At 49.2% G+C, this 10432-nt stretch overlaps 1 protein-coding gene across 1 annotated transcript in view; it reads left to right on the forward strand.

Moving 5' to 3' along the window:
- The window catches only part of LOC144480944 (uncharacterized), a 117809-nt gene that overhangs the window by 3275 nt on the left and 104102 nt on the right, over window positions 1–10432 (forward strand). The gene's annotated exons all lie outside the window — the stretch shown is intronic.

A 10432-nucleotide genomic window follows, 5' to 3' on the forward strand; every position in this document is an offset into this window, starting at 1 on the left:
CTCGCATTAAGCTGATCTTTCTCTACACCGTAGCTATGACTGTAACACTATATTCTCCACCCTCTCCTTTCCTTCTCGGTGAACAGTATGCTTTGCATGTATAGCGCGCAAGAAACAGTATCTTTCACCGTCTTCCAATACATGTGACAATAATTTTTTTAAATTATAGCTTGAGGAATTAAAGTTATCAATTGAAAATGTGAGAAAGCATCCTGATCTAAATGCACTTCAAACAAGCTTGGTATTTATTCCATTTAAAAGGTTGGGGCTGTGTTGACTTACAAACTTAACAGTTTGAAAGATAGGTAACAAAAAGAAAATGCTGGAAAATCTCAGCAGGTCTGATAGCATCTGTAGAGAGAGAATAGAGTCTAGATGATCTTTTGTCAGCGAAAGATAGGTAAGCTGGACTTATTTAGGTAAACAACTGGAGATAGAACAAAGTAAATTACAGCACAGAACCAGGCCCTTCATGCCTCCAAACCTGCACCAACCATGCTGTCCGTCTGAACTAAAACCCCCCCTATCCTTCCGGGGACCATATCTCTCTATTCCCATCCTGTTCATGCATTTGTCAAGACGCCCCGTAAAACTCACTATCGTATCTGCCTCCACTACCTCCCCCGGCAACGAGTTCCAGGCACCCACCACCCTTTGTGTAAAAATACTTGCCTCGTACACCTCCTTTAAACCTATGACCCTCGTAATTGTGACTCTTCCACCCTGGGAAAAAGCTTCGGACTATCCACTCTGTCCATGCCCCTCATAATCTTGTAGACGTCTTATCAGGTCGCCCCCTCAACCTCCATTGTTCCACTGAGAATAAACCAAGCTTCTCCAACCTCTCCTCACAGCTAATGCCCTCCATACCAGGCGACATCCTGGTAAATCTTTTCTGTACCCTCTCCAAAGCCTCCACATCCTTCTGGTAGCGTGGCATAGAGATATGTCTTCTACAGTTTTTCCGGTAAAAGGATAAGTTTTTCAGTGAATTTTCCAGAATTAAGGTTGATTGGCCATGCTAAAATTGCCCCTTAGTGTGGAGTTTGCACATTCTCCTCGTGTCTGCGTGGGTTTCCTCCGGGTGCTCCGGTTTCCTCCCACAGTCCAAAGATGTGCGGGTTAGGTTGATTGGCCAGGTTAAAAAAAAAAAAAAATTGCCCCTTAGAATCCTGAGATGCGTAGGTTAGAGGGCTTAGCGGGTAAATATGTGGGGGGAGGGCCTGGGTGGGATTGTGGTCGGTGCAGACTCGATGGGCCGAATGGCCTCCTTCTGCACTGTAGGGTTTCTATGATTTCTATGATTCTAGTGTCCTGGGATGCGTAGATTAGAGGGATTAGTGGGTAAAATATGTAGGGATATGAGGGTAGGGCCTGGGTGGGATTGTGGTTGCTATAGGCTCGATGGGCTGAATGGCCTCTTTCTGTACTGTACGGTTTCTATGATTTCTATGAATAGTTATGTGCGTAGTTAATATGTGTTTCTACCTGGGAACAGGCCATTCGTGTCACATTGTCTTCAAGATGGTGGACCTTAGGAAAAGTGGTTTCAATTTATCTGGGTGTTTGCTGCTGGTTTTAGTTTTCAGTTTATTTATTAGTGTCACAAGTCAGCTTACGTTAACACTGCAATGAAGTTACTGTGAAAATCCCCTAGACGCCACTTGAAGCTGGTGCCTGTTCTGGTACACTGAGGGGTAATTTAGCACGGCCAATGCACCTCAACAGCACGTCTTTCGGACTGTGGGAGGAAACCAGAACACCCCGGAGGAAACCCACACAGACACGGGGAGACCGTGCAAACTCCGCACAGACAGTGACCCAAGCCGGCAATCAAACCCGGATCCCTGGCGCTGTGAGGCAGCAGTGCTAACCACTGTGCCACTGTTGTAGTTCGGATCCGCTGTGTGTAGTTTACAGTTCAGTGAGAGATGATGGCCAAAGGAACTGACAGGTTGTTCGTCCTGCACTGTAAGCAGAGGAAAAGCTAACTTCTTCATTCACAGCTTGCAATTCATGGGGGAAACAGAGCTGAAAGATTGCCTCGCTTGCAGCTAGTTGAAGATTGACAGTGTTTCTCACAGAGCCTTGTGGCAAATAAATCAATCAACATAATTAGCGGGAAGCATTGAAAAGATAACAAGAACTGAGGCGTCCGCAGTCGAGAGATATTAAACAAAGAAGCTTGTCCAAATGAACAGCTCAAACTGAGGAGAATTAAAAGTAAATTCCAGATGGCTGTGGCATACTTATGGGTCGTCTCTGAAGGCTTTAAGATTACTAGGTCTTATAAGGAGAATTCTTTGGGGAAGCAAGGAGTGAAACTGAATGCATAACATGTTATAAACCTGTAGTGTTAATACTGCTTGTTTAATTTTTTAAAAATACAATAAAGTTTGTATTTCTTTGTCAGAAAGCACAATGTTGTGGCATAGTCCTGTTGATTTAGAGTCATAAGCGGGAATTTTAGAAATCATCATAGAAACCCTACAGTGCAGAAAGAGGCCATTTGGCCCATCGAGTCTGCACCGACCACAATCCCACCCAGGCCCTACCCCCATATCCATCCGCTAATCCCTTTAACCTACGCATCTCAGGACTCTAAGGGGCAATTTGTAGCCTGGCCAATCACCCTAACCCGCACATCTTTGGACTGTGGGAGGAAACCGGAGCACCCGGAGGAAACCCACGCAGACACGAGGAGAATGTGCAAACTTCACACAGACAGTGACCCGAGCCGGGAATCGAACCCGGGACCCTGGAGCTGTGAAGCAGCAGTTCTAACCACTGTGCTACCGTGCCGCCCAGTGCCTTGCCCGCCCGAGGCAGGTAAGATCCCTCCCAAGACCAACTGAGAATGCCGTTCTGCGGTAAAACCCTAGCCATAGAGTTTAATTATTGGGTGTTTGTTTTTAACATCCCAACAAATAGGATTGTTAATATTGTGGATGCATTTCTTATCTTTTTGCTGAGGTTAACCATTTTAGAAGTCTTACAAGAGAAGTGTAGAGAACAGGACATACCTGCTTCTGTTTCTATAGCTCTTGAGGGACGGCATGATGGTACATGCTGCCTCACAGCGCCAGGGATCTGGATTCGATTCCTGGCTCGGGTCACTGTCTGTGTGGTGTTTGCACATTCTCCCTGTGTCTGCGTGGGTTTCCTCCGGGTGCTCCGGTTTCCTCCCACACTCCAAAGATGTCATGCTAAATTGCCCCTTAGTGTCAGGAGGACGAGCTAGGTTAAATAGAACATAGAACATAGAACATAGAACATTACAGCGCAGAACAGGCCCTTCGGCCCACGATGTTGCACCGACCAGTAAAAAAAAAAAAACTGTGACCCTCCAACCTAAACCAATTTCTTTTCGTCCATGAACCTATCTACGGATCTCTTAAACGCCCCCAAACTAGGCGCATTTACTACTGATGCTGGCAGGGCATTCCAATCCCTCACCACCCTCTGGGTAAAGAACCTACCCCTGACATCGGTTCTATAACTACCCCCCCTCAATTTAAAGCCATGCCCCCTCGTGCTGGATTTCTCCATCAGAGGAAAAAGGCTATCACTATCCACCCTATCTAAACCTCTAATCATCTTATATGTTTCAATAAGATCCCCTCTTAGCCGCCGCCTTTCCAGCGAAAACAATCCCAAATCCCTCAGCCTCTCCTCATAGGATCTCCCCTCCATACCAGGCAACATCCTGGTAAACCTCCTCTGCACCCTCTCCAAAGCCTCCACATCCTTCCTGTAATGTGGGGACCAGAACTGCACACAGTACTCCAAGTGCGGCCGCACCAGAGTTGTGTACAGTTGCAACATAACGCTACGACTCCTAAATTCAATCCCCCTACCAATAAACGCCAAGACACCATATGCCTTCTTAACAACCTTATCTACTTGATTCCCAACTTTCAGGGATCTATGCACACATACACCTAGATCCCTCTGCTCCTCCACACTATTCAAAGTCCTCCCGTTATGGGGGAATAGCGCCTGGGTGGAATTGTGGTTGGTGCAGACTCGATGGGCCGAATGGCCTCCTCCTGCACTGTAGGATTCTATGATGCTATGATTTTTGGGGCTCCAGGAATCGAGGGATATGGGGAAGACAGGATCAAGATATTGAATTCGATGATCAGCCATGGAACAGGGCCAATGCCTGTTTCAATTTTCTATGTTTCCTCACCTTCCATAGATCTCACTAAGGAATTTCATACCGTCAACAGGGCAGAATTTGACAAGATTTTGGAGAAAATGACTGTCCACCAAAGCCCCTCAGTCTCATCTGAGATCCAGCTCCATCCTCCAGTCCCACCCCAGTCTTCCTCTTGGTCCAGGCATTGTGAGGGTGTCAGGTGAGAGGTTATGGTATCATAGAATCTCTTCAGTGCAGAAGGAGGCCATTCAGCCCATTGGGCCCGCACCACCAACGATCCCACCCGGTCCCCATTCCCGTAATCCCACATCTTTACCCTGCTAATCCCCCTGACATTAAAGGTCCATTTACACGGCCAATCCACCCGGCCCACACATCTTTGGAGTGTGGGAGGAAACCGATGCACTGGGAGGCGTGGTGGCACAGTGGTTAGCACTGCTGCCTCGCAGCGCCAAGGTCCCAGGTTCAATCCCGGCCTCGGGTCACTGTGTGGAGCTTACATGTTCTCCCCGTGTCTGCGTGGCTTTCTTCCGGGTGCTCCGGTTTCCTCCCGCACTCCAAAGATGTGCGGGTGAGGTTGATATGCCATGCTAAATTGACCCTAGTGTTAGGGGAGTAGCAGAGTAAATGCGTGGGGTTACGTGAATAGGGCCTGGATGGGATTGTGGTCGGTACAGACTTGATGGGCCGAAGGGCCTCCTTCTGTACTGTAGGGATTCTATGAAACCCACGCAGACACGAGTAGAACGTCCAAACTTCTCACAGTTGACCCAAGCCCGGAATTGAACCCAAGCCCTGGTGCTGTGAGACAGCAGTGCTAACCACTGTGCCACCCTGCGGTCAGTGTTGGGGGTGGTTCCAAATACCAGATGTGAAACAATGAACATTCTCCACTCTCACTATCCACCAATTCCGGCTTCACCCCACAAACAACCTCCAATAAAGAGGGCAGCTCCCTCCAAGCATGCACCAGCCACCCAGATGTTTCACGGCAGATAGAGCAGTTTCTAAGGAGCACAGAGTGCTGGGTAATCTAGCCACCATTAAAGGCCAAGCCAAAGTTTAATCTTTGTCTGAATCTGGAGGAGTAAGAACATAAGAAATAGGAGCAGGAGTAGGCCATCTAGCCCCTCGAGCCTGCCCTGCCATTCAATAAGATCATGGCTGATCTGAAGTGGATCAGTTCCACTTACCCGCCTGATCCCTATAACCCCTAATTCCCTTACCGATCAGGAATCCATCTATCCGTGATTTAAACATATTCAACGAGGTAGTCTCCACCAATTCAGTGGGCAGAGAATTCCAGAGATTCACCACCCTCTGAGAGAAGAAGTTCCTCCTCAACTCTGTCCTAAACCGATCCCCCTTTATTTTGAGGCTGTGCCCTCTAGTTCTAGTTTCCTTTCTAAGTGGAAAGAGTCTCTCCATCTCTACCCTATCCAGCCCCTTCATTATCTTAGGATAATCTAATCTTATTTTAGGATAATCTTATCTTATTTTAGGATGAGATTCTGCTAACACGGGGATTGCAAAAGTACAATGACCAAATTCCAGCTCTTTCCGTCACAGCATTTTGTTAATCCAGCCTGACACCTAATCTGTATCAAGGGCGGCATGGGGGCACAGTGGTTAGCACTGCTGCTTCACAGCGCCAGGGACCCGGGGTTCAATTCCGGCCTTGGGTCACTGTCTGTGCGGAGTTTGCACATTCTCCTCGTGTCTGTGTGGGGTTTTCTCCGGGTGCTCCGGTTTCCTCCCACAGTCCAAAGCTGTGCGGGTTAGGTTGATTGGCTATGCTAAATTGGCCCTAGTGCCAGGGGGCTTAGAAGGGTAAATGCGTGGGGTTACGGGAATAGGGCCTGGATGGGATTATGATCGGTACCAACTCGATGGGCCGAATGGCCTCCTTCTGCACTGTAGGGATTCGATGAATGTCTACAACAGACCAAGACTCATTGTTCCTCGAGCTTTATCTTAACAGGAATGACTTGATCTTTGTTGTATTGTAACCCTGTGGTGTTGACAATAAGTCAACCTTCACAGTCAGTCTGGTGCCAAAAGGCTGGTGTTTTTTTAATTCATTCAGGGGATGCGGACATCGCTGTCTGGGCTAACATTTATTGCCCGAGAACTGAATATGAGGCCAGTTCAGAGGGTATTTAATAATCAACCAAATTGATCACAGAATCCCTACAATGCAAAAAGGCCATTCGGCCCACTGAGTCTACATCGACAACAATCCCACCCAGGCCCTGTCCCGGTAACCCCACATATTTACCGCACTGATCTCCCTAACCTACACATCTTGGGGCACTAAGGGGCAATTTAGCATGGCAAATGCACCTCACCTGCTCATCTTTGGACCGTGGGAGGAAACCGGAGCACCCGGAGGAAACCCACGCAGACACGGGGAGAACTTGCAAACTCTCACACAGACAGTGACCCCCAACCCGGGTCCCTGGCGCTGTGAAGCAATAGTGCTAACCATTGTGAGACCCCATGTCGCCTTCTGGAGTCATATTTCGGCCATACCAGGTAAGGTTGGCAGATTTCCTTCCCGAAACCAGTGAACCAGATGGTCTATAAAAACACAGTCTGTGTGAGAATGATTGGAATATTCTTGTCATAGTTCAGTGAGAGCTGATTACTCACTGGGTGGCACACAGTGGTTAGCACTACTGCCTCACAGCGTCAGGGAACCCAGGTTCAATTCCAGCCTCATGTCACTGTCTGTGCGGAGTTTGCACTTTCTCCCTGTGATTGCGTGGGTTTGCTCCGGTTTCCTCCCACAGTCCAAAGATGTGCGGGTTAGGTTGATTGGCCATGATTAAATTGACCCTGGTGTCAGGGGGATTAACAGGGTAAATATGTGGAGTTACGGGATAGGGCCTGGACGGGTACAGATTCGATGGACCGAATGCCCTCTCTGTACTATCGGGATTCTATGAATGAGTCTGTGTTAATGTAACTCAAATAGATCCAGCTTTGTGTCAAAGTTCAGTGGGATCTGATAACTCACTATTTGATTTATTATTGTCACTTGTATTGGGATACAACGAAAGGCATTGCTTCAATGAATTAATCAATCTGATCTAAAAATGCCCGTGTTGTTAATGATCATGAAACCCACTGCTTGAAAGGATGATGGTAACCCTCACAATTTAACCAGCATTCAGGGATCTGGGTTCAATTCTCACCTCAGGCCCCTGTCATAGAAATCATAGAAACCCTACAGTGCAGAAGGAGGCCATTCGGCCCATCGAGTCTGCACCGACCACAATCCCACCCAGGCCCTATCCCCACATATTTTGCCCACTAATCCCTCTAACCTATGCATCTCAGGACTCTAAGGGGCAATTTTTAACCTGGCCAATCAACCTAACCCGCACATCTTTGGACTGTGGGAGGAAACCGGAGCACCCGGAGGAAACCCACGCAGACACGGGGAGAATGTGCAAACTCCACACAGACAGTGACCCGAGCCGGGAACCGAACCCGGGACCCTGGAGCTGTGAAGCAGCAGTGCTAACCACTGTGCTACCGTGCCGCCCCACTGTCTGTGTGGAGTTTGCACGTTCTCCCCGTGTCTGCGTGGGTTTCCTCCGGGTGCTCCGGTTTCTTCGCACAGTCCGAAAGATGTGCTGGTTAGGTGTATTGGCCGTGCTAAATTCTCCCTCAGTGTACTCGAACCTCCATAACATACAAGGCTACGGACCGAGTGCTGGAAAATGGGATTAGAATAGGTAGGTGTTTGATGGCCGGCACAGACATGATGGGCCGAAAGGCTCTTTCTTGTGCTGTAAACTCTGACTCCACGGGCCCCATTTTACCATCAAGTTGCGCCCGTTTTTTTTGGGTGCGGAAACTTGGTAAAGTTGGGCGCGAGACGAGGAGGGTGATCCACGCCCGCCTCTTGAATGCATTTAAATCGACTTAACGGGCTGCGCGCCCAACCTGACTGGCACTTCCCCCTTTACCGCCGCGTTCGCCCATCCAGAATCGGCACGCAACAGGCACGCTCCACAAAAGTCTGAGACGGGCGCTCCAGTTTGTGAGGTAGGTAGGTGCCGAGCGTCCGATGACTCTCTGCTGGAGATCGATGTTGGGATGGTGGTGGGGGGGGGGGGGGGGAAGGGGGGGATCCGCTGCCACTCTGCCTGAGATCAGCGAGGGGGAAGGGGGGTCCACTGCCACTGCCCGAGATCAGCGAGGGGGAAGGGGGGGGTCCGCTGCCACTCTGCCTGAGATCAGCGAGGGGGAAGGGGGGGGGGGGTCCGCTGCCACTGCCCGAGATCGGGGAGGGGAAGGCAGGGGTCCGCAATCAGTCTGGGTGGCGGGAGGGTGTGGGGTTAAGCTAGTCAGTAATGTTGTGGGGGTGGGGCAATGTCAGTGCAGGCCAGGGGGAGGCATTATCCGGCCTGGGAACAATGCGGCAGGGGAGCCGCATACTTATCATTTTTTTTTCCTGCACTTGCACGGTTGGAGGTGCCGATTGGAGCTGCGAGATTTCGGGTGAGTTGTGCCCCGCCCACAAGCTTCTGCAGCGCAATTCAGAATTGCTGATATTTTATCAGGCAGAGTGCTTATGGGGGCGCCAGAGATCGGGTCTAAAAGTCAGATCTGAAACACCCCCCGTTTCAAGTCCGCCCAACACTCAGAATCAAAATGGTAAAATAGGGCCCCAGGATTCTACCTAAATTTTGTGAACACCAAGTGGTTCTATCATGTCCTTCATTCTGAGTGAAAAGTCACCAGGATATACACACACACACAATACATACACACTCACACATGGGTTGCAAGCTCATTTTGACATCTAGTCTGCACAAGGTCCAGTTTTGTCTCAGTTACCAGGGAGAGGAATGGAGTTGGGAAGCTGGGAATGAAAGCAATGACTTCAGTCTTCCCAGTATTTAATTGGAGGAAATTTCTGCACATCCGCCACTGGATATCAAACAGTCTGAGAACTTAACAAACGTGGAGAAGGCAAGAGAGGTGGTGGTGGTGGTGGTGAGGTAGAGCTGGGAGCTGTCAGTGTAAATGTGACAAATGCGGCACGGTAGCACAGTGGTTAGCACTGCTGCTTCACAGCTCCAGGGACCTGGGTTCGATTCCCGGCTCGGGTCACTGTCTGCGTGGGAGTTTGCACATTCTCCTCGTGTCTGCGTGGGTTTCCTCCAAGTGCTCCGGTTTCCTCCCACAGTCCAAAGATGTGCGGGTTAGGTTGATTGGCCATGCTAAAGTTGCCTCTTAGTGTCCTGGGATGCGTAGGTTAGAGGGATTAGTGGGTAAAATATGTAGCGATATGGGGGTAGGGCCTGGGTGGGATTGTGGTCGGTGCAGACTCGATGGGCCGAATGGTCTCTTTCTGTACTGTAGGGTTTCTATTTCTAATTCACAGTGTTTTCAGATTGTCTTGTGGGGTCATGTTACTGAGAATTAAAAGGAGGCCTAGGCTGGATCATTTAGGGTGGCACAGTGGTTAGCACTGCTGCCTCACAGCACCAGGGATCTGGGTTCAATTCCCACCTCGGGCCACTGTCTGTGCGGAGTTTGCACATTCTCCCCGTGTTCGTGTGGGTTTCCTCCGGGTGCTCCGGTTTCTTCCCACAGTCTGAAAGACGTGCTGGTTAGGGTGTATTGGGCCGTGCTAAATTCTCCCTCACTGTAACCCGAACGGGCGCCGGAGTGCGGCGACTCGGGGATTTTCACAGTAACTTCATTGCAGAAGTAAGCCTACTTGTGACACTAATAAATAAACTTTAAACTTTAAAAAAAGTGCAGGGACGAAGTAAAAAATAAAATAAGGCAATCAAAGAGAGGGCATGAAGAAAGATTGGTAAGTAAATTAAAGAAAACCCAAAGATGCTTTAATAATATCATAGAATCCTTACAGTGAAGAAGGAGGCCATTCGGCCCATCAAGTCTGCACCGACCACAATCCCACCCAGGCCCTGTAACCCCACATATTTACCCTGCTAATCCCCCTGACACTAGGGTCAATTTACCATCGCCAATATACCTAACCTGCACATCTTTGGACTGTGGGAGGAAACCGGAGCACCCGGAGGAAACCCACGCAGACACGAGGAGAATGTGCAAACTTCACACAGACAGTGACCCGAGCCGGGATTTGAACCCGAGTCCCTGGCACTGTGAGACAGCAGTGCTAACCACTGTGTCACCGTGCTGCCCAATATATTAATGGTAAACAGCTAGTTAAGGAAAAAAGTGAGACCTATCAGAGATGATGAAGGGAACCTGTGAGTA

The sequence above is a fragment of the Mustelus asterias genome, chromosome 30 (genome assembly GCF_964213995.1).
Source record: "Mustelus asterias chromosome 30, sMusAst1.hap1.1, whole genome shotgun sequence".
In the NCBI taxonomy this organism is placed as follows: domain Eukaryota; kingdom Metazoa; phylum Chordata; class Chondrichthyes; order Carcharhiniformes; family Triakidae; genus Mustelus; species Mustelus asterias.